General features: G+C 43.7%; 1 protein-coding gene and 1 pseudogene across 2 annotated transcripts in view; one reads left to right on the forward strand and one right to left on the reverse strand.

Moving 5' to 3' along the window:
* LOC146801398 (uncharacterized) overlaps positions 1-21966 on the forward strand; it is a 459470-nt gene that overhangs the window by 327953 nt on the left and 109551 nt on the right. The window lies entirely within an intron of this gene.
* LOC146801402 (uncharacterized) lies at positions 14483-16112 on the reverse strand (annotated as a pseudogene).

Here is a 21966-nt window from a genome sequence, read left to right on the forward strand (position 1 = left end):
TCAAATTCTTTTTCATAGTCTGGCATACCCAAAGCAGGGGCTTCACACATTCTGCTTTTTAAATCTTCAAATGCTGCCATTTGTTCTCCATCTAGTTCCAATGGGTCTGTCATCTCACTTTTTGTCAGCTTAATCAGTGGCTTTGCTATCAGCGAAAAATTAATTATCCACTGACGACAATAACCCACCATTCCCAGGAACATTCTCACTTCCCTCTGGGTCTTTGGGGCCTTCATTTCCCTGATAATTTTGATCCTGTCATCAGTCACTTTTCTCAGACCTTTCTCAATATTGTGTCCAAGATAATGCACCTCTTTCTTGCAGAATTGCAATTTGGCTGGAGATACTTTTAACCCTCCATCTGCCAGATGATTCAGTAAAGCTATAGTATCTACTTCACAAGCTTCACGTGTCTTTGATGCCACAAGTAGGTCATCAATATACTGCACTAATACTGAGTTTTCAGGCATGATCAAACTCTCCAATCACTTTTTCAATAACTGATTGAATATTGAAGGACTCTCCGTATACCCCTGTGGGATACGACACCATGCTAAAATACGCTGGCCAAATCTAAATGCAAAAATCGGCTGGCTGTCATGATGCAATGGAATTGAAAAGAAAGCATGACACAAAGCAATCACTGTATACCACTCAGCATCATGTGGAATCTGATACAAAATCACTGATGGATTTGGCACAATAGGACAACATGCCACCACAATTTGATTAACTTTTCTCAAATCCTGTACAATCCTGAACTTCCCATTAGGCTTCTTTAGCCCCATTATTGGTGAATTACACGGACTACTCAGTAGTTCTCTCAGAACTCCCTGCTGAATCATTTTCTCAATTATAGGAGTTATTCCCTCAATTATTTCTGGTGTCATTTTGTACTGAGGAATGTTAGGATAAGTAACTCCCTCTTTCACTGAAATTTACACAGGATCTACATTATTCATCAATCCCACATCCTCTCCAGTAAAATCCCAAACTGTCCTTTTCACTGTGTCTCTCAACTCTTGAGGCAAATCCTCTGGATCAAACACAGCATATGCACCAATTAACTCACTCTCTCTATTTTCTAGAGTCATTCGGTACAAAACATCCTCATCTGGTGTTTCAAAAGCTATTCCATCCGGTGTACAAAAAATTGTACAATTCATCTTACAAAGTAGATCCCTACCTAACAGGTTCACTGGACTTGTGTCACAGACGATAAATCTGTGCATGTCTGAAAATTTCACTATTTGTACTCTTACTGGTTCAGTAAGACGTGTTCTGATTTGTGTATTAGCTACACCAACTACTTGGATTGCTTCATCCGAGAGAGGAAGATTTCTAATATCTGTTGACCTGACAGTTGATCTTGTCGCACCTGTGTCTACTAAAAAAGTAACACCTTCTTCATTTATTTTTCCATCCACAAATGGTCCTGCCTGGTCTATTTCTAGAGTTGCACCAAGTATGCACTCTTCCTCCTCTCCTCGGCACCGTCAATAATCACCCTCAGACTCACTCCCTTCATTCTTTAACAAGTACTGTTGTACCTGGTTAGAACGCCTTGGTTTGTTTACCTGCTCATCATTGTAGAATCCCGAATCCGGATTATACTTTTGTGATCCTCTATTCTGCGGCAAGGGCGGTTTTGGCTCTTGACTCTGCTGTCTCACAACTTTCTGCTGTTGCTGCTGTTGATTATTCCCCTCGTTCTGCACCTGTTGATTTAAGGATTTTCCCTCATTATTCACTAATGGTGGATTGGTACACTCAGATCTCCAATGTCCCAGTTGGCCACAGTTGTGACATGGGAACTTTTTTTAGCTTCCTCAAGATTCCCCTTTCCTTTCCCTGCATACCTAGGTCTATTCCCTGCATTATTTCCTGCATTATTCGCCTGTTCCACCAACTGTGCTTCCTGTCTTTCCGCAACTTTCACCTGTGCCCACATTGCTTTCTCTTTCAGCTTTCTCTGTTTTGCTTCAATCTCATCACTGAAGTATTTTGCATGTCTCAGAATCTCATCTATTTTCTTACTCTGCCAATCCACAGTATGCTCACGAATTCTTTCACTAATCTCAGGTCTCAAGCCATATACAAATCTGTATACAAAATGACTCAAATCTTTGTCACCCAGGTGTTCATCTCCACTGAATTGTTTAAATGCCAGTATCAGCCTCTCGTAAAAAGCATGAACTGATTCTTTTGCTTCCTGATGTGTTCGATCTATTTTAACCCAGTCTGTTTCTTTTGGAGGTACTTTATTTTTCAGGTATACAATCACCTGCTCATACTTTCTCATTACTTCTGGATCTGGTGCTCCTGTTCTCTGATCTCTTGGATATTCCTCAGTAGGCCAACTCACAACTATTTTACACTCAGCCCACAAGTCTGCTGGAACAATTATATCAAACAGACTATTCAGATCAATCCACAGCACTTTTGACAATTTCACAAACCTGTCTACTTGCCTATACCACTCGACGGGCTTTTCTCTCAATCGAGGGAAATCATTCGTAAATGATAAAATATCCTGTCTGGTCCATGGAACATGTACATATCCTCCTCCAGGTATTTCTCTCATAGGATAAGTATCCACTGGTTTTTCCTTTTCTCTCACAGGAAATGCTGAATAAGTCCTATCCCCTGATTCTTCTCTCTTTTTGTACCATCTATCCTTCCACTTCTCAACATCACCCCATTTTCGCAATAAAGCGATCATCTCTTTAATCTGTCCTGTTCTACCAGTACCATTCAAATTCTCAATGTCTTTGTCTGTGAAATCCATCCTGTAAGACTTCTGCAAAACTTTCACTTTATCAATGTCAACTCCATAGTCATTTGCTATTGCTCTTAATCTGTCGTGTGTATTTCTCGCTCTCCAGGTGATGTTCTTGCACATAAACAATAATTCACCATCATGATGATTTTTTAGAATTTCTGTTGGAACTGTCCCTGCAACAAGCTCTTCTAATTCTACACGTAACCTAGCAACATCAATTGCTTGTGAATCTTTATCCCTCTTTTGAAGAACTTTCATCCATTCATTCAAATCTTCAGCTGTTATTTCAGTAGATTTTCTCACTGGAACCACTTTCTTCTGCGGTTCTAAAATTGGCATCCCTGAACAACTAGCTTCACCAGCATCCAGTCCTGAATTAGACTCCTCTAATCCTTCACTACAAGTGTCATGTCTAAATTTTCCTGCCCTTTTTCCTGAATCTCCTGAAGGACCAGCCAAACTTGTCAATCTATTCCCAACATATGGAATCACCAAACCATTCTCACCCGTCCTCTGCTTATCGAAAACAGGCATAACCGGACCTATGGTTACGGGTACCGTAACAGCATCTAGATTCTTTGTCAGCTCTTTGATCTTTTCAGTCAACTCCGATGTAGTTCTGGCTAATTCTCTCGTATTTTTGCCACTGCTTCTATTCTCTCTTTCCCTGAAAGGATTACCACTTCTTAACTCAGGTGTCACATTTTCTGTCTCAATGATACACACTGTATCTCTTATCGGAGAAACAACTGGTGTACTCTCTTCTGGTTCCGGTCTATATGGAGGTGGTCTTTTGTAAATCATGTCATTTAAAACCTCATCCTCATATTCATTAACTCCATATCTTCTCACTTCTGCCTCAGGAACCCTTTCTGCTCCCTCTTCAACTGTTCTCACAGGATATAATCCCTCTGACATACTAGCATCTCGCCATCTCGTCATTCGATCATGATGAGTTTCACGACCATGTCTCCTCCCGAACATATACCTATAGTTGCCTCCAGACCTCTGTTTCTCTCGCTCATGCACTTCCTCTTCCCATTCCACTAAAGCCTCGAACTGTGTCGGCCTTGGTCTTGGGTCAAGACATAACATCTTCTCCCGTAAATTTTTCAACACGGCCAGATTAAATGAACCATGTTCTGGAAATGCTAAAACTCCATCTTCCTTAGTATACCTAACCCAATTTTCCAACCATATACAGGTATGATACCCATATCTCGCAGCCATGAAGGATGCAGGCGTTTTCGATGGAGGTAACAATTCACCCTCTCTCGTTTTAACATCTTTATCCTTGTCAAACCAATTTTTAATCTTTCTGAACAAAGATTTTTTCTTTTTCTCTTCTTGGTAATACATTTTGACGCTTACCAAAACTTTCTAATCCCTTCCGTAATACAACTGCACAATATTATTTTTCAACCAATAACAGCGCGACTCACACTAACGCACCAATCCTGGAACGTTTACGTCACTAGAATAGCTCTACCAATCCTTGCGCGGCTCACACCAACGCACCAATCTCAGCGCGAGCACTATTCTGATCTAATATCCAATCAGAGCGCGGTCTGTTTGACGTCAGCAGTCGCTGCAGTCGCTTCTGTCTCCTGTCTCTTGTCACTCGTCTACCCCTCCTTTACAAAATTTCTCAGTAGACTCCGTATCAAATTTCTACAAAATCTATTAGTTACAACATATAAACATCTCCATTGTCTGCTTCGCTAACCACAGAATAGTAAAGAAAATCTGTTTCACAAGAATCAACGGAATTCTTTCATACATTCCTTAATTGTTTCCTCTAGGACTTGTCCAAAGAGTCTTACAATCAACTAAATGTATAAGCATTCACGCACATTCATACAAGAAAATATAGTACATACAGACAGAATCCTGCTTTTCCGAGAACAGCGAACAATCTGCTCCACTACAGAATTATAACACACATTAACCAAGCAGCTTACTTCTACCCAGTTTCTCAAACAAGCTCAGAGAATACCTATTACTTCTCCCGCGATAAGCTTTAACGGCGAACCTTACGGATCCCTGGGACTTAAAACCAGAGTTTCACAGATAACCTTCACTACCATACGCACTCCTTATATACCAGAAATATTTCTAATAGTAACATACAACAATGTCACTGATTCCGAATCCAGACAATGTGACGCGCAACTTCGATTGTCACACGTTTTCTTTTTCCTGCATACATACAGGACCAACAATCCCGTCTTTCCCGAGAGCAGCATATACTTCCCTCTGCCCTACTACGGAACTGCTACTAGCTCCCAAGTTCCAGAAGCACTACATATAACTCAACATGATGACTCCAACATATAGTATTAGTACATATACCAATATCAATCAATAATCAATAATCAATAAGCTAATGTAAAAGTAATCTAATCAGATCAAGACAATCATCAATAACCATCATCACTCTGCTACCAGGAACTTGATGCAGATTGGGGTGTACAAAATCTCCCTACTTCCACGGATAGAGTAATTTCACAGTTACACGCACATACACTCACCATACACTAGGGCCCATTTCACTAACATACACTCAAATACTCCACCAGCATTGAACCTGTGGAAAGAAAACTCCTAAAACTCCTAAACCCCACATCTACACCGAGGTCGATAAGACCTAGTTATTGCAATTGTCATAATCTAAACAAACTATACAACAATAATCAAAATAGAGTACTCAATAATTGACAAGAAATAATAACCAACACCGTATTTAAAATTATGATTCTTTATCTAAAATTAGTCAAAAGAAATTAATCAGAATAAATCATTTTCTCATAATTACCTATTCTAGCTAAATGTCAGAATGGGTCATCAGGACAAGTCTCTCAGTAGAAATCTCCCAAGTCACCGTCCTCTCAGCATCGATTCTCACCAACGCAGGTTTGGGAAGCAAAATCTCGAATGCAATGACACGGACCCTCTCTAGTCTAGCATATTTATAATGAAACTTGCAATATTAAAGAAACATTAAATGTTCTACACGTCCGCCGAACCGCTGAGCAGAGCGAGCAGGAAAGGATGTACATTTGAAAAATCTCCGCTCAGGAAATCACAAAAATAAAAAGACAGAACAGGAACCAAAAATAAAAAAGTATCTTTTAGCATCCACATTTCCTCAGCGATGACACAATGCTCAGAGTTCTTTCTTAACAGCTCCTTTGTCCTCCAAGGCTGTCCAATACATCTGGAAACCTGCCCAGAACTGCTGCTGTCCTCACGGAAAGTTTTAACCAGGCAAGGACTGTGATCAAATGTCTCATGATCATATTCAGCAAGGCCCTCTCATCACAATTTCTCACTCGAGGCCAGGCTGCAAACGGCGGACATTTTTGGTTAGGCCAAAATGGACCATCTTAATTAAAAGAGACAAAACAACGTTACCACAGCATAATGATTAAACAGTGTTAACCCCACTAATACCCTTATGTGTATGTAATTATCTAGCTTTAGCAACACAGAAAAGCATTAATTCAAAAGCGTTTCGTGCTTAAAATAAACAGCACTCAGCAACGTTTATTTAATAAAACATGCACATTGTTAATAGGCAACACATACGCGTTCCCACGTGTAGTTCTCTCTTGTTAATACATACATGTTGATAAGTAAAAACACTTACACAAAACAAATAATTAGTAATTAATAATTAATAATGTTAACTTATGACAAATAGACAAACCAGAGCTTCAAAACCCTATAGATTTTTATTAGAAAATCCTGCTCCAGCACCTACGCCTGCTGCCTCCGACTGCACGCATTGAATTGTGGCGGTTGAACCCCAGCAGCAGATGTCAGTCGGACCGCAAGCAGCAACCTGTCGGTTATGGTCCGACCGACATCAGAATGAGGGCCTTAGTCTAATTTCTGAAAGTCTGAAATCCATGAGGTCGCATACCCCTTCAGTGATGAGCTGTTGGACAGGATTTTCTGCTGCAGAGAAGAACGTAGCGGGAGCTGCTGTGAAGTCAGGCCAAGCGGCGATGCACCTTGTAGGTCCTAGTCTCCTCTTGATTCTCAGAGCAGGCTGTGGCAGAAAGTTTTCTAAGTCCCAAGTTTTGGATTTGTGCTATCTGGGCACATTTAGAACCACTTCCAAGAGTCCATGACTGGAGGGGCAGTGCCTGTAGAGCTAGGGCTCACTCAGGCTGGGTTCAGGTGTGGGTTCAAGATAGTTGGAGCCTTTTCTGTCCCTGGAGCTCTGATCAAGAGGCCAGCCAAATAGCCCTTGGAGTCCCTCTAAATTCTTAGGTTCAAGCATGAAAGCAGGTCTCAGGCAGCAGGGCAGTCCTCTTGGTGCAGCAGGGCAATCCATTGAAGTACACAGCAGGCCACAGGTGGCCAAGCAGTCCTCTGAGAGTCCTTTCGCAAGTCCAGAAATTAATTGAAGATTGGTTCTGGAGCCTTATTTTTATATCTGGTGCCCCTTTTGAAGTGGAAGAAACTTCTGGAGGTTTACCTCCACAGAAGTGTTTGGAATTCCTGCCTTCCTTCCTTGGTCCCAGTCTATCTGCTGGCACAATAGGCTAGTGTGACGTTCTTCGTTTGAGACCTGAAGCACAGTCTTTGAAGTGCAGGTGTGCCTGCGATGGCCCATTCAGGCAACACTTAGTCCCTCAATTGGATAACTGTCTGGGAGGAATGCACAAAGGCCAACTGCTACATACACCAAGTCATGCGACCCAGAAAACAAGCTGCAGGCACCAAATGGGTTGGACAAGAGAATGGCAACTTTCTAAAACTGTCATTTTCAGAATTGTGACTAAAAATCCAACTGTACTATTGAAGAGGACTTTAAATTACAATTCCTTAGACACTTTTCTACCTGTTCCATATCAAAAGTTACCAGTTATTAAATGTAATAAGCGGACCCAATGTCAGCCTATGGGAGGGGTAGGCCTCACAATAGTGAAAAACAAATTTGTCACTACCAGGATATGTAGAACTTGAAAGTACATGTCCAACCTTTTAATTACAATACACCCTGCCCTATGGGCTGTCTAGGGCATACCTTAGGTGTGACTTATATGTATACAAATGGGGTTTTAGTTCTAGCAAGGGGTTTACTTTACTAGCGACGTATAAGTAAATTACATTTTCTATTCAGGAGTAAGCCAATTTTACCATGTTTTAGGGAGTGAGCCCAAGCACGTTAGCACTGGTTAGCAGTGGCAACATGCATTAAGTTATAAGGCCAAAAAAACGAATTCAGGAAAATAGGTGGGGAGACGGCAAAAAAGTTTGGGAAATACCACCACAAGCCTGACAGGTTTAAAAACATTGAATTTGGGGATATTTACAAAATAGTTTATCAGAGGGCATTTTTGCAAATGTGTTCTTGCACACTGGCGTACATGTGGAATCCAAATATGGAGAGAAATTCAACTGGCGATAACAAATGTTATACTATTCTGTATTCCTGCCCTTCTCCTGATCAAACTGGTACTCCATTGTGTGACCTGGCCTTTCTCCCACAACAGGAAATGCCCCAATACCCATGAAAGTAACATCATGATTTTGCCTTTCAAATTGATATTTTGGTTATATGGGTAAGTGCGGTATTTGAGCCTGTGCTCAGCCAACACTGAAGGAAACCTACCATGCACAGATATTTCAGAAAACTAGACACCCAGTTAAGTCCAGGGTGCAGTGATTTGCATGGATCCCACTATGTTTTTGTACCTGAAATGCCCTGCCAACATTAAACTTTGACTAAAATCACAGAGTTTCCTCACATTTCTGTGAGGGAAAGATTCAGAATTCATGGAGAGCGCCCAAAGGCCTACCACGCGGCACTCCTACACTTATGATAAAAACAGTACTCCACTTGTGTGGGAAGACCTATAGCTTGCAAAAATATCCTGACCAAACTTAGACCTTGTGAAGTCAATGTGGTGTCAATAAGGTCTTCACGTGTTTACAGTTTTGGTCCTACGAGATGTGTTAAGTCTACTCATGCATGGGGGAATGGCTTTCAATCAAGAGAAGAGTAAGAACGCAGGGTAGGAATTCTTTGGCCACTAGATGGAAGTACCTGAGTTTTCTGTAATTTAAGATTGGATTTTTTTTTCTTTTTGGCCTATATTTTAACATTCACAGGGCATTCTGGATAAGAAAATGCGCTGGGGTCCAGCCATGCAACACCTCCGTAAAGTTCCCTGGGTTTGTAGGTTTCAGAATTGCCCATGATTGGTAGGTTTTTCTGGATTCTGGCTGACCTAGAGCCAGAATAGTACAGCCATTCCTCATGGAAAATTGGAGGAAACCCAGATAGTTTTGACATATGGACTGGAAGAGATGGCATATACAACACAGTCTGTCTCACCGTGGGGGAAGAATACTGTCTGGTGCCCAGCATTGGAGCCGGATGATAAGATAATCAAACATGTCATCCCACTCCCTTTCTCACATTTTTCTCTGGAAGTCTGGTTGGACTTTACCATACTTTGGGGGCATATTGTGGAGTTTACCCCTTACCTGCCCACCAGCCCATCACGGTAAAAAAGGGAGAAATAGAATGGAGTGTGGGACTGCAGCCCTTAGCCCTGGGCATTAAACAATCTGCCACTTTAGGGGGAAGATTGGTGGGTTCAATTTCTACCTTCCTGCCCTAGGAGTCAGAAAGCTCACTGGACACAGAGGATTGGTGTAAAAAATGAATGGGCTAGAAGTCGGGTTTAATGCTACAATTCTTTTGATACGTTGAAGCATCAGATTTAGTAGTACCATCTAGAAATTGGCACTGCTTGGTTGTGCTTGTAACTTCATAGTTGATGGGGGTACTACTCTTACTACATTAAAATGAGAGTATGGTGTTTTTACTGTCAGGACATGTAAAGTCATCAAAATATATGTCCTTCTTTTAAGATAAGGCACCCTGCCTTTAAAGAGTGTTAGGCCTACCTTTTAGGTAATGTATAAAATATGAAAAAGGAAGGTTTGGGCTTTTCCATGGTTCCAGGTATTGTCTAAGTTAAGGTAGCAGTTTACAAACTATTCTGCCAGTCTCAATGGCAGACGTGGGGTCCTGCTTTGCTTTGTCACACTCGTGGTGGCACAATTAGTGCTTTATTCCACGACTGACATTTAAGTTATAGGCCCTGGGTCCACCAGGTACCATAGAGAAAGGACTTATAAGTAAGTTAACCTATGCCAGTTGGGTGAAAAACAATTAAACATATACTTTTATGGGTTAAAGAACAAGCACTGAGGCCAGGGCAGCAGGCATTTCAGCGTCAGTATACCAGTACCTAATATTCAAATATAAATGTTTTCACAAAATCAGCTGGGAAGGTATCCTGGCGCTTTAAATAGGGTCAATCCAGTCTGGCCTGGGACTAGAGTGGTGGGATGTATTTGAAGAGTGACGTCTTCAGCTTTTTGTAATTCTAAATGGAAGGGCCGGGTCTGATGTGCAGTGGCTGGAAATTCCAGGACTAAGGAGCGATGGAAATAAGGCGCGGCTGCCAGATCAGGTCTGTGTATGCAGGGGATGTGTGCGAGTAGGAGTCCGGCTTTGCAGAGGTGTATTGTGGGTTTTTAAAATACTATGCAGGTGTTGAAGTAGTAGTAGTGGTATGGGTCCATGTTGTGTAAGGGTTTGAAGGTGTGCATGACGGGGTGGAAAATAATTTGTTTGTGTATGGGAAGCCAGTGGAATTCCCTGAGATGTTGGGTGATGTGTGCAGTGCTTAATTTGAGCCAGGGACTGGGACTTATTTTTCCTCATCAGACATTTACTGAGAGCAAGAGAGGGAAAAAAAGGAAAAAGAAGGAAGAAAAGACGGGAAAACTGTTACAAAGGGAACCTGTAAGAGTGAGATAAAGGGGAATGTGTGGAAGTGGATTAAAGGGGCATGATTTGGATGAAAGGCTACGAAGTTTTGTTCATGCCGACACGTAATAGCGCTGGCCGCAGGCTTCTATGCAGAATTTTGGGCACCTTCACCGATTCTTTGGTTGGTTGAGTGTAATCCTGGCTCCTGATTTCTGTAAGGTTTGGAGTTGCCTGGACATTTGCTTGCTGACTCCATGGTAGAGGATGTTCCTGTAGTCTTGTTTGCTTGTTATGAGGGCTTCAGTAAGGTTCAGCAGGTGCTGGTGGGTAACCATTTGAAGATTGTCTTCGGCATCTTCCGGTGTGGAAGCAGGAGGCCGTTATTGTGTTGACTTCGGCAGTCATGATGAGATGATTGTTAATGACAATATTGAGGTTATTGGTGTCGTGGTGGATAGGTTCAGCTGGCCACCAGTTGGAGTACCATGGTGGTAATTTCCTGCCGAGAATCACAACTTCTGTCTTGTCTGTAATCAGTTTGAGGCAGTTGTTTTTTATCCAGTCGGTGACTTAGGTCATGCAGGTGGCGAACTTGGCCCAAGTGGTAGGCGTTTTGTCCGCAGGGGAGCTGTGTGTTATCAGCATAGGATAGGATGGTAATACCATGATAATAAATTGTGCTAGCAAACAGGATTGTGTAGGCGTTGAAGAGGGTCAGGCTGATGATCCGCAGATGAGGTTGCAGGCTTCTGAACAGTAGGGTGCCGGGCTGACTGATTGGGTACGACCAGTCAGGAAGAAGCACATCCAGCAGAGTGCTGGTCCTTGGATGTCAGTTTTATGTAGTCATTTGAAGAGTATGGGGTGTAGTACAGTGTTGAAAGCCCCGGAGAGGCATAATAGCATGATGGCTGCAGTGTCTTCTCTGTTCATGATCCTGTGGATGTCATCTGTCATGGTTTCCATGCTATGGTTTGGTGTGAACTCGAATTGAATGGCAACTAGGAGATTGTTTTTGTTGAGGTGGTTGGCTAAGGGTTTGTTGATCAACTTCTCCAGGATTTTTACCGTATGGCGTAATATCCAAGCTGATTGTCTTTTTCCTTCATCTAAACTTTGGGAGGAAGTGAATAAGAAAGCTGTCCAAACTAATAAAATGGAAGAAGTGGTGGCAAGTGAGGGTAATGTAATTGAGTAGATCCAAGGCCCGGTATCCAGAGAATATTGGTCTAGAGGGATGGAAGCTGATGCAGAGTTAAGAGGAGTAGTATATTTGATATTAGTAGGAGGAAGGAGAGAAAGTACAGTCCCAAGTTTGTTGTGTCCGTACTTGAAAGTAATAGAATAATTATCGTTGTCTAGTTACAAAGTGGTCCTGAGAGGATATTAATTTGTGCCACCATAAGCTCTAAGGTGGAAATAATGTTTGATTTAGCACATAGAAGCCACTTAGGCCAGACTATATTAAAGAAATGATTGTGATCTCAGTATTGGTGGCTGGCATGGACAGTGATGTAGTATTGTGGGTTCAACGGTGGAATAGTGTATCGTAGCGTTTGTGTTGACTGTACTGGTCTGTTGCTGGGGTGAGCAGAGAACTAAAATTTGTCTTGGATATGGTGGATGCAAACTATAAGTGATTGGTAGTGAAGTTCCTTCAGGAGATTTTGATTAAAGCAACCATAAATGAAGTGGACGACATTTTCCGGGAAGAGGGTTATCCCTCTGTTTTTATCCGGGATAATGGCACACAAGTAACATTATTAGAATTTAAACAATATCTTGCATTTTGTGGAATCCCACATTCACATATAAGCTTTATGTATTCCACAAGCCAACGCCATTGCAGAAATGAGTAATGGTATGGTGAAGGGAGCAATTCCATTTGCACAAGCTAATAGCATTGATATAAAAAGGATGGTGTGTGATTTGGTCTCGGCATATCGCGTAATGAAACATGGTGTCACCAATGATGTTTCCTTTACCATGAGGAGGGTTAGAAAGAGCAGTACAGTACCAGAATGATTCCTGTGTAGACTAAGGATTTGACAGAGGGTGGGGTGGACATGACTCATTCAAGGTCACAATGACAGAAGAGAAGTGTCATTGGAGGAGAGTGGCATTTTATGGAAAGGAAGAAGCATTTGAGAAAGAGGAAGGGTGTAGTAGGTGTATGTTGATAAATGTAAATGTCCAGTATTTGTAAAGCGCAAACAATTACCCGAAGGTGTCAAGGCACTGGGGGCCCTCGGGAAGATTAAGCAAGCTATTGCCCAGAGTCACATGGTGCTGGGCTGATCTGACGCCGGTACCAGGGATCACAGCCGTGAGCCCTCGGATTCCGGCGTCAGTTGCCCTGGCCGCTGCGCCACACCTCTTGATGACGAATTGTAGGGACAGTCAAATGTAAGAGAGGTAATGATTGCTGGTAACTACAGCAGATGTGTTGTTACAGTTGGTAAAAGAGGGAGCAAGAAAGATCAGAGACGAAATCCACTGAGAACAAGATGGAGTGGATTGTTCTAAATAACAGAGGGGACAAGGAGCTACAGGGATGATGGAAGGCAACACTGTCTTGCTTGTAATTTATATAGATACTATTGCCTCGCTTGTGATTTATATAGTTTTATGTTTTAAATGTTGCATTTTAATGAAAAGATGTGTTATAGCTTTGAGCCAGGTCATCCTTCATCCATTCTCACACTTCCTCCTTTGCTTTTCTCCATCTCACTCCCTCACAATTTCAATTTTTCTCTGCAAATCTCCCTCTCCTACTGTCTCTCTCTTTTCCTTTCTATCCTTGTATCTCTTTTTCTACTTTCTTTTTCTCCCTACTCCTACTCTTAAAGCACAAGCAAATTATGATACTACAACAGCTTGTAAGCGCTGTGCTTAAGCAAGGAAGGGGTGAATCAGAGTAATAAGAAGTTTGGATATGACACAGTAGAAGGCCAGAGACACAGGATGAAATGCCAAAGATAAAACTGGAAGCCACATACGGTTTGTGAAAAAGAGTGGAAAATGACTACACAGAAAGAGGGCTGCAGCCCTCCCCTGGTGACATGCTTCTATAGCGTTATTTAAAATATTTAACACATTTTATCCATCAAAACCCTCATGGTGATGTCCTCTGTATCGAAGCCACTCCTGTTACCCGGTGAGTTGATCTAGATCACATCAAATGATGTCATTTCCTGGGATGGCATTAATATGCTTAAACCTGATAAATTCCTGCCTCATTTTAGTCATTGAACGATGGAATATGCGTGTTATGCCAATGTTGGATTATGGGACCACAACTTTAAAAATAAGTAAATACTATTAACAGATTGATAAAGTATATGTCAATAAAGAAGCAAGATGTAAAACTGAAGTTGGTATCCTCAAATGATTCGTGAAAGCAGTGCAGCTAAATCAAATGGATTATAGTGCGGATGATGTGTAGCCAAAGTTGAATTTAGAAAATCTTCCAACTTACCACTGCAATAAAAATTTTGATTTTTTTGTTTGCATTTGTTTAAGAATTAAATTAAAATCATAGAAATTGCTTAGGCCGGGTCCCCGGATTTCAGTAATTATTAAGTGGGAGTCCACAGAAGTCAAAAGATTAGGAATCACAGCTCTAGAACCAGCCCGGCTGAGGGTGTGACTTTGATCCCTGTGCAGGGCACTGTTTGTTTACTTTTGGGCTCGACTTCTGTACCTTCAGACTAAGAGTTACACAGATACTGTAAAATCATATCATAAAAACATAAATGAGCAACAGAGCAGTTCTGACGTTTCTCTTGGTATCACTACAGGTCACACCCAACACAGCATTCATGTTTCATTTCCTGAAGGGAAATAATATGACTAGAGTACATTCTTATTTTCCTAAATCTCAACATCGAACCAAGTTAAAATATAATTCTTTTTATTTACATACAAACATATGATAATGATTGCTAAATGTGATCTTAAAAAGTTATTATTCAAGTTGAAAAACATATCAGATATTGCAGTTAAACAGCAGGTTTTGCAGCCGTTCATTATTCTTGAAAAAAAAAAACATTGCGCTATATGTATAAACGGAGAGGCCGTGGTCAATAGGAAGTTATCTGGTACTGCTGAGCCTCTGTTTTTAATGATGAAATTAACTAAACACTTGTCATGGAAGGAGAGGGATGTGCAAAGGATAACCATGACATGGCAGAAGACGAATGCAAACTATCTCAACTTCTCTCTACCTGTATTGTTTGAGTCTTTTTTCACAGTATTTCATAGCTTTGAAAAGTCTTAATGCAGGCCCCAGGATGAAAGCAAATTTGCAGCACACCTGGGACCCCTCCCTTTGGTCACCGAGTAGAGATGCGCTCAGTCCAGGCGGGGCATCCCATCCTCTCTCTATCTCATGCTTGGAGTCTCTACAATCCACAAAACATGAGTGGGACACAATCAGTCTTTGTCATATTGCCCTGCTCTTCCTGAACTGCTTGACCATGTCAGTGAGCCTCTTCAGACCCTCCACCAGTCCGTCGCCGGTAGTGGCGCAGCATCCTTGGACATGCCACTCATGCCCCTGCACCTTCTGAAGACCAAGCTTTTCCACCAGCTCGGAGGGGCTGCTGGCTCCAGGCAAGTCCTGCTTGTTAGCAAGGAGCACAAAAGGCACGTCCTGCATTTCCACATTCTCAAGGAAGGCCACCAGGTCATCTCGGGCCTCATCAAACCTCTCTGGGTCAGCGCTGTCCACCACAAACAGCAGGCCGTCTGTGTTGCAGATGTGGTGTTTCCACAAAGCTCTCATCTTGTCTTGGCTGTTGACTTCCCAGACAGTGAAGGACACGTTCCAGGTGGGCTCCAGCGTTTCCACATTCAAGCCAATGGTCGGGATGGTGGTCACGGTCTTATTTAGCTTCCATCTATACAAGATTGTCGTTTTCCCAGCAGCGTCGAGCCCCAGCATCAAGATCCGAGCTTTCAGTCCACGAAAGCCCATTAGAGTGTCATAAAGTGTGCTTAGGAAAAGGCCCATGATGTCCACAATGTTGAGCTCTGGAGCTTGAGCCCTCTGGAGCACAAACCTCCTGCGGCTAAGATTCTCTGGAGCTGTGATCTACTGGAGTTCAGTCCTTTGGGTGTTGGAACGCCTGTGAGACTGAATCCCCTGCAATGTCCTGCAGAAGCTAGAACTCTTGAGTTTGAGCTAGTGGATCTTGCATCGTTTGAAAATGTGTCCCTTTAGGAGCAAAGACCTCCTGGACCCGGTATTCTTTGGAGCTTGCACCACAAGAGCTCGGGCACCGGAGCTCCGGCCCTCCAGACTTTATTAAGCTGGAATCATTGGCTGCTCTGATTCCTTAGAGCTTTCAGGATCTCACACCTTCCCTTGAGCCTGGACCCTCCGGAGCTCGGCCCTCAGGAGTTGAATTTCTCTGCAGTTTGTTTGCTCGGAGTGCTCTTTCATATATTTCTTTTCTTATCTCTGGTGACGCTCCTTCTCGGCTCCTCTCCTGCACGTTTCCCTCTTTCTGGCCCTTCTGCGTCTCTAAGCATGGCCTTCGGTCTATTTATTCTGTGCTGCCAGACCGCGCCCCTTCTTGCTTCATCTATAGATATAATTCCGGCGGGGGGGGGGGGGGGGGGATCATTCTCTCGCAGGCCGCCTTCTGATTGGTTGAACCGCCCTGCCCCGCTGTACCGCTCGCTTCTGTCACTGCAGTTTCTTCCACCTCACCGTTGTTACGTCACCAACGGCTCCGCCGGAAGAGCCGCGCTGGAAGGCGCACTCACGCCTGGAGTGACGCAGCCACTAACATGGGCTGCACGTGCTCATGAGATTCACTAATATGTGAAGAAAACAAAGCAGGGTCTCTGGTTCCCTGTCTGCCGCCAGGAAGCTCCAGTGTGGCAAAGAGGACCTGGTAGAGCTCCGGACCCTGGCCTCATGCTGGGGGCGGTCAGGCTCGAGTCTGGTGCCTGCCCGGCTCGAGTCGGGGTACCACGCGGGTGGACGGCGTCTCCCCACTTATTTTACAGGGAGCTCGTTAACTGGAGCAAATGGAGCCACACATTCACTCTTTGGCCTCTCTGGGGCGAGATAGGAGCTCATTCAGAACGCTGCTCACGCGGTGGCTTCTCTGTTGCAATCGCATCTAAGGGGTGAGCGAGGGGAGGCAATGAGTGTGTTGGTGCAAGCCACCTTTCCTGATGTCACTTACTGTTGTGACGTAAGCGTCCTCCCACTTCTTTTTTTAGGACTTGTGCCCTGGGTGCCTGGCTCTCCTCGAGGCCATAACAAGCCGAGTTTCATGTGGCTTCAGTCTGGCGACCTCGATCTGCCCAGGATGTGGCGTTACTTCTCTTCCAGCAACTGACACTGAAGCCAGTCATGCATCCTTGTTTCCCTAAGACAGAAACGCATATTTCCTCTTGCTCAGTGCACTGTTTAACTTCTTAGACTATATTTATTCTCTTTAAAAAAAAAATACAACTGAACCAGAATTCATACTTGATTTTGTTATTTTTTTTCTTGGCAAATTATCAACTAGTTAAAAACATCCTGCACGTTCACACAATAAATATACATGATTACGTACAAAGATTGAAAATTAATTTGTCATACCACTCTAATAAACACAGTTCTACATCGTTAAAACAAGAATACAGACAAAAATATGAAAGTCCTAGGATCTCGCGCAGATAACCAGGCATATGAGAGGCAAACCTATCCCTGACAGGTAACTTAGCACACGCAGTTTACGTGTATTAGGGTGATTTTGACTTATGGTGAACTCGAACCAAAGAGCAAGGATAAATTCCTGCCAGCAAGCTTTTGGATCTGGTGGTTCACTTTGTAGCCAAGAGCTAGAAATACCCAATCTATCAACTGTAATTATAAAGAATGCCTATATGATCTTTCCAGCCAACATAATCCGCTCACACAATATCAATGTCCTTTCTTACACCGACGACATGCGCTTATGCTCTACCTCACGGACAAAACGCCCAGTACCTGATCACATTCAATACCTGCATAACTAAAATCGCTCACTGTCTAAAGGTGAATACCAATAAGGCTGAAATTGTGATCTTCAGGAAGAGCACATCACTGTAGGACTCCACCTGGTGGCCAACAGAGCTAGAACTAACCGCCACCACCCACACCAAGAACCTCAAGATCACAATCGACCGCAAAATCAACATGACCCCCCCAAGCCGGTGCCGTCACCACCTCCTGCTTCCTTACCCTAAAGATGCCCAGGAAGATTTTCAAATGGCTCCCAGTCAGCACCTGGAAAACCGTCATGCATGCCCTGGTTACAAGCAAGTTGGACTATGGGAACGCCCTTAAGGACTGGATCAACTAAAAACTCACCATAAGAGTATATACCAATCAGAACTCGGCACCCAGAATCACGCTCAACCTTCCATGCTGAAGTCACATCACACCAGTGGCGGACCCCCCCATTACGGCCGAGGAGCGTCTCCCCCCTGCTACCAGTGCAGCAAAAGTGAAAAATAAAAGGCAATAACATGAACTACCTTTTTAGTTTTCACTGCTCCCAGGGACACAGCATTGCTGCTGACTGGCAGCGGGGAGTGGTGCTTACTCCACCAGTTTACACTGTGCAAGTCACTTTGACTGGCTGTCTTGCGACGGCCAGCCTGACATGCGCAGTGTAAACCTCTTCACCTGGCTGTCTCAGAACGCTGGGTGGAGAGCAGGCACAGGCCTCCTGTGCCTGCTGAAGCATCAAGGCAGCCCGCTCCATCCAATCCTGGTGCGGCTCTCATGCTGCTTATCTGCAGCATGAGAGTAGCGTTGGGATTTGCATAACGCTGCTGCCTGAGAATCCATTAAGCGCCATCGCGCTGACGGCATCCAAGAAGAAAACACAGAGGAGAGCGGAATACAGGTAAGTACTTTTTTTTAATTCATCTTTTTGGTCCCCACTGGGTTTGGCTCTCTGTCCCCTCAACGCCTCTCCAGTGTTGAGGATAACCGCCCGCCACTGCATCACACAACACACTGAAGGAGCTCCACTGGCTCACTATTCACAAACAAGCACAATTTAAACTCCTCATCCACACTTTAACCATTGGCCCAGCATACCTCTACAGTCACATTTGCTTTCACAAACCCTCCACACATCTTCGCTCATCCGGACTCCTACTTGAACAAATCCCACGGTAATGGAAAACAGATCTGCCAGTCAAGCCTTCTGCTGCATTGCTTCTAAAGCATGGAATGAGCTGCCTCTACTCATAAGAGCCTCCTCCTCACTTCTTGAAAGCCGCAAGAAGCTGAAGACCTGGCTTTTTGAGGAGAACCACTAGGCCGTAGGTGTGCCTACACTCACACCTGCTCAGTGCCAGAATGCTCTCCCAGGTGATAGTGCGCTCTACAAATCTACATAACATAACAGATACCAGCTGGATTGGATGATATCCTGTATGAGTGAGCCAAAACAATCAACTTTGAATACCAGCTAACATCAGCTTGCAGCAGGTATTTACATTTATTAGAGATAGTGACCCAAAATAGTAGCAAGATTGGGCAGGAGACAAAAACATGAGTGGTATCAACAATTGAACCCTTACACCAAAAACAGTTGAAAGTTTCCCTGAAACCCATTTAAAACAGGTGATGGGGTGTATAGTACATATCATATAGGAACCTTGAACGAGTAGACTTTCAAACGAGATATATATTATGATTCTTTTAAGCTAGCTGATTGCCAAGCCTGATGTTTTTGAGAGGGACAAGGAGGTCCAGACTGGGTAGACCACTTAATCGACAATTGCTCAAAGTAAAGCGTGTGTGGCCTGCAGCTTATAGGGATCTGATAGAAAACACCAAAAGAGCCAAATTTAGGCACGCTGCAGAAGCAACTGGTTCTGCTCCACTGAAACTTGATTAGGACAATCAATCAGTCAGGGGTTTGTAAAGCGCTAGCTACTCATCCAGAGCGGGTCTCAAGGCGCTGAGGGAATCAGGGGTGGGGGTGGAAGGTGAGCGAGGTAGTCTATGAGCTGTAAGTATCTTAAGAAGGCATGCCTGTGCACACTAAATGAGCTCTCTAATTCCTTAAATGAATGAAGAATACCAACGTGAAACAGTTGTCCAAGCCTTTCAAAACCAATGGGCTGCCAGAACTAAATATAGCCTTCATGTATAAACAGTGGAAACTTTGAGCTACACCCTAAAGACATATTTTTTTGTTTAAACCTGGAAATTTAGCACCACGTTACAATGTGGGACCAGACTCTACTAAAATGGCCGGAGTTTTAAACGTAGTGTGTTTAAAACAGATTGTGTCAATGAAACCTTGCAAGGGCATGTGCTCAAGATGAAAGCTGAAGTAATCAGAGTGAAGACTCACCAGCTGTTATTCGCATACGGCCAAAAATCTGAGGACGAAGTAAGGAATGAAATACATCCGTAAAGTTGGAAGCACCATACCCGGGGAGCTGCAAATAGTGAATGGGACATCCAGTTTTTTTTTTATAGCAGCATATACATTTCTGCCAACTAGCCTCGATTTTTATATACAAACACTGGCAATGCCAATAGGTCTCTCCCATGGGTGAACTACTGGTAAGGTAAGGTACATTTTATTATGCTTGATTAATTAAAACCATTGCATACATAGTCATTAAAATGAAACCAGTTGTGTTGGTATAAAAGTTACTCAATAATAAATAGACATTCCGATTTGTTATTATACATGAAACTATTAAGATTATAACATAAAAAGTCATTCCCTTAACAATTGGTGCTCAGTCTAAAAGATAGTTTAGTAGAATTGACTTTTTAAGTTCTCACTCTGCCAAAGTCTTTTACAAAGCTTTCACTCTGGATTATCTAGTTTTCCTAAGAGTACACTAAGGGGCCGATTCCGATCCTGTAATTTTTTTTCCCGTACGACTCGTATCCGTATTTTTTTACGTACGAATCGTACAAGTACCGTACAAACGGTGAAGTACGATTCATACGGGAAAAATACATACGAATTGCCTCGGGAAAAGTCTATGAGACGTCCCCGGACAGTTTTACGTACGAGTCGTAAAACTGAAGTCCGAGCGCACAAGTCCGATCCGTACCGGCGTTCCAAATGCACAAGCGTATGGAAAACATCCCGTATGGAGCGAACTGTGTACGACCCGTACCCCGGGTACACTTGTGCCCGGGGTACGAGTTGTACAGCCCCCCCACCCCACCCCGTATGTACGGACCGTACCCCCCACTCCCCCACCCCGTATGTACCCACCGTACCCCCAGCCCTATATGTACGCGCCGTACCCCCAGCCCCCGTATGTATGCGCCGTACCCCCAGCCCCCCGTATGTACGCGCCATACCCCCAGCCCCCCGTATGTACGCGCCATACCCCCAGCCCCGTATGTACGCGCCGTACCCCCAGCCCCGTATGTACGCGCTGTACCCCCAGCGCAGGGGTACGGCGCGTACATACGGGGCTGGGGATACGGCATGTACATACGGGGCTAGGGGTACGGCGCATACATACGGGGCTGGGGGTATGGCGCGTACATATGGGGGGGCTGGGGGTACGGCGCGTACATATGGGGGGCCTGGGGGTATGGTCCGTACATATGCAATGTTGGGGTATGCACCGTACATGATGACACGTACGATGTGGGTGATGGCGTGTACGGCGCGTACCGGGCTCCTTTTCCACGTGCATTGCGGCGTACTTAGCTTTTCCAGCACTTTTTGGCTCCCATAAAAATATAGCTGTGCAGAGTGCTGTGGGTAAGAATCGTACTTGCTGGTCCGTAAAACGCTGCCTGACTCCGTGCGGACGTCGCGTACGTGCGGTCCAGGATCGGAATTGTATGTATTTTTTAGCTGTACGGTGTTTTTTACGATTCGTACGGAAATGGTATTTTTGTACGAATCGTACTTGCTGGTTTGTACGGTGGAATTCCCAGGTACGAGTCGTACGGAGAAAACACTCCGTACGACCATTTGTACCCGGGTTTTACAGGATCGGAATCAGCACCTAAGAGTTAAAAATGGACCCAAGCTGCAAACAGTTACTGGTTGTGCCCGTTTTTGGCAACATAGAGCTGTTAAGGGTGTTCTCGAAGTTGTCTTGATGAGCCATCTTGTGGAGCAGTGTTCACGTCCAATGATGTTACGTTTTTCAGTCTTAGTGTAGTGAGATCAAGGAATTTTGTGAGGCGGCAGTTTAGCTGTACTTACGTTGGATTGAAGCACAGCATTACCGCCTGTCTGCATGACCTGACTCCGTGCTGGTTAAAAGATGGTTTTAGTAGAGTACACCTTATATCCTTTAGTTTGCTGTAAATACAAATAATGTGAATGAGGTTTTCTGTGCCACAGGCACACATGCGGCATGGTCGGTCTCCTCCCTT

Source organism: Triturus cristatus, chromosome 8 (assembly GCF_964204655.1).
Source record: "Triturus cristatus chromosome 8, aTriCri1.1, whole genome shotgun sequence".
Taxonomy (NCBI): Eukaryota; Metazoa; Chordata; class Amphibia; order Caudata; family Salamandridae; genus Triturus; species Triturus cristatus.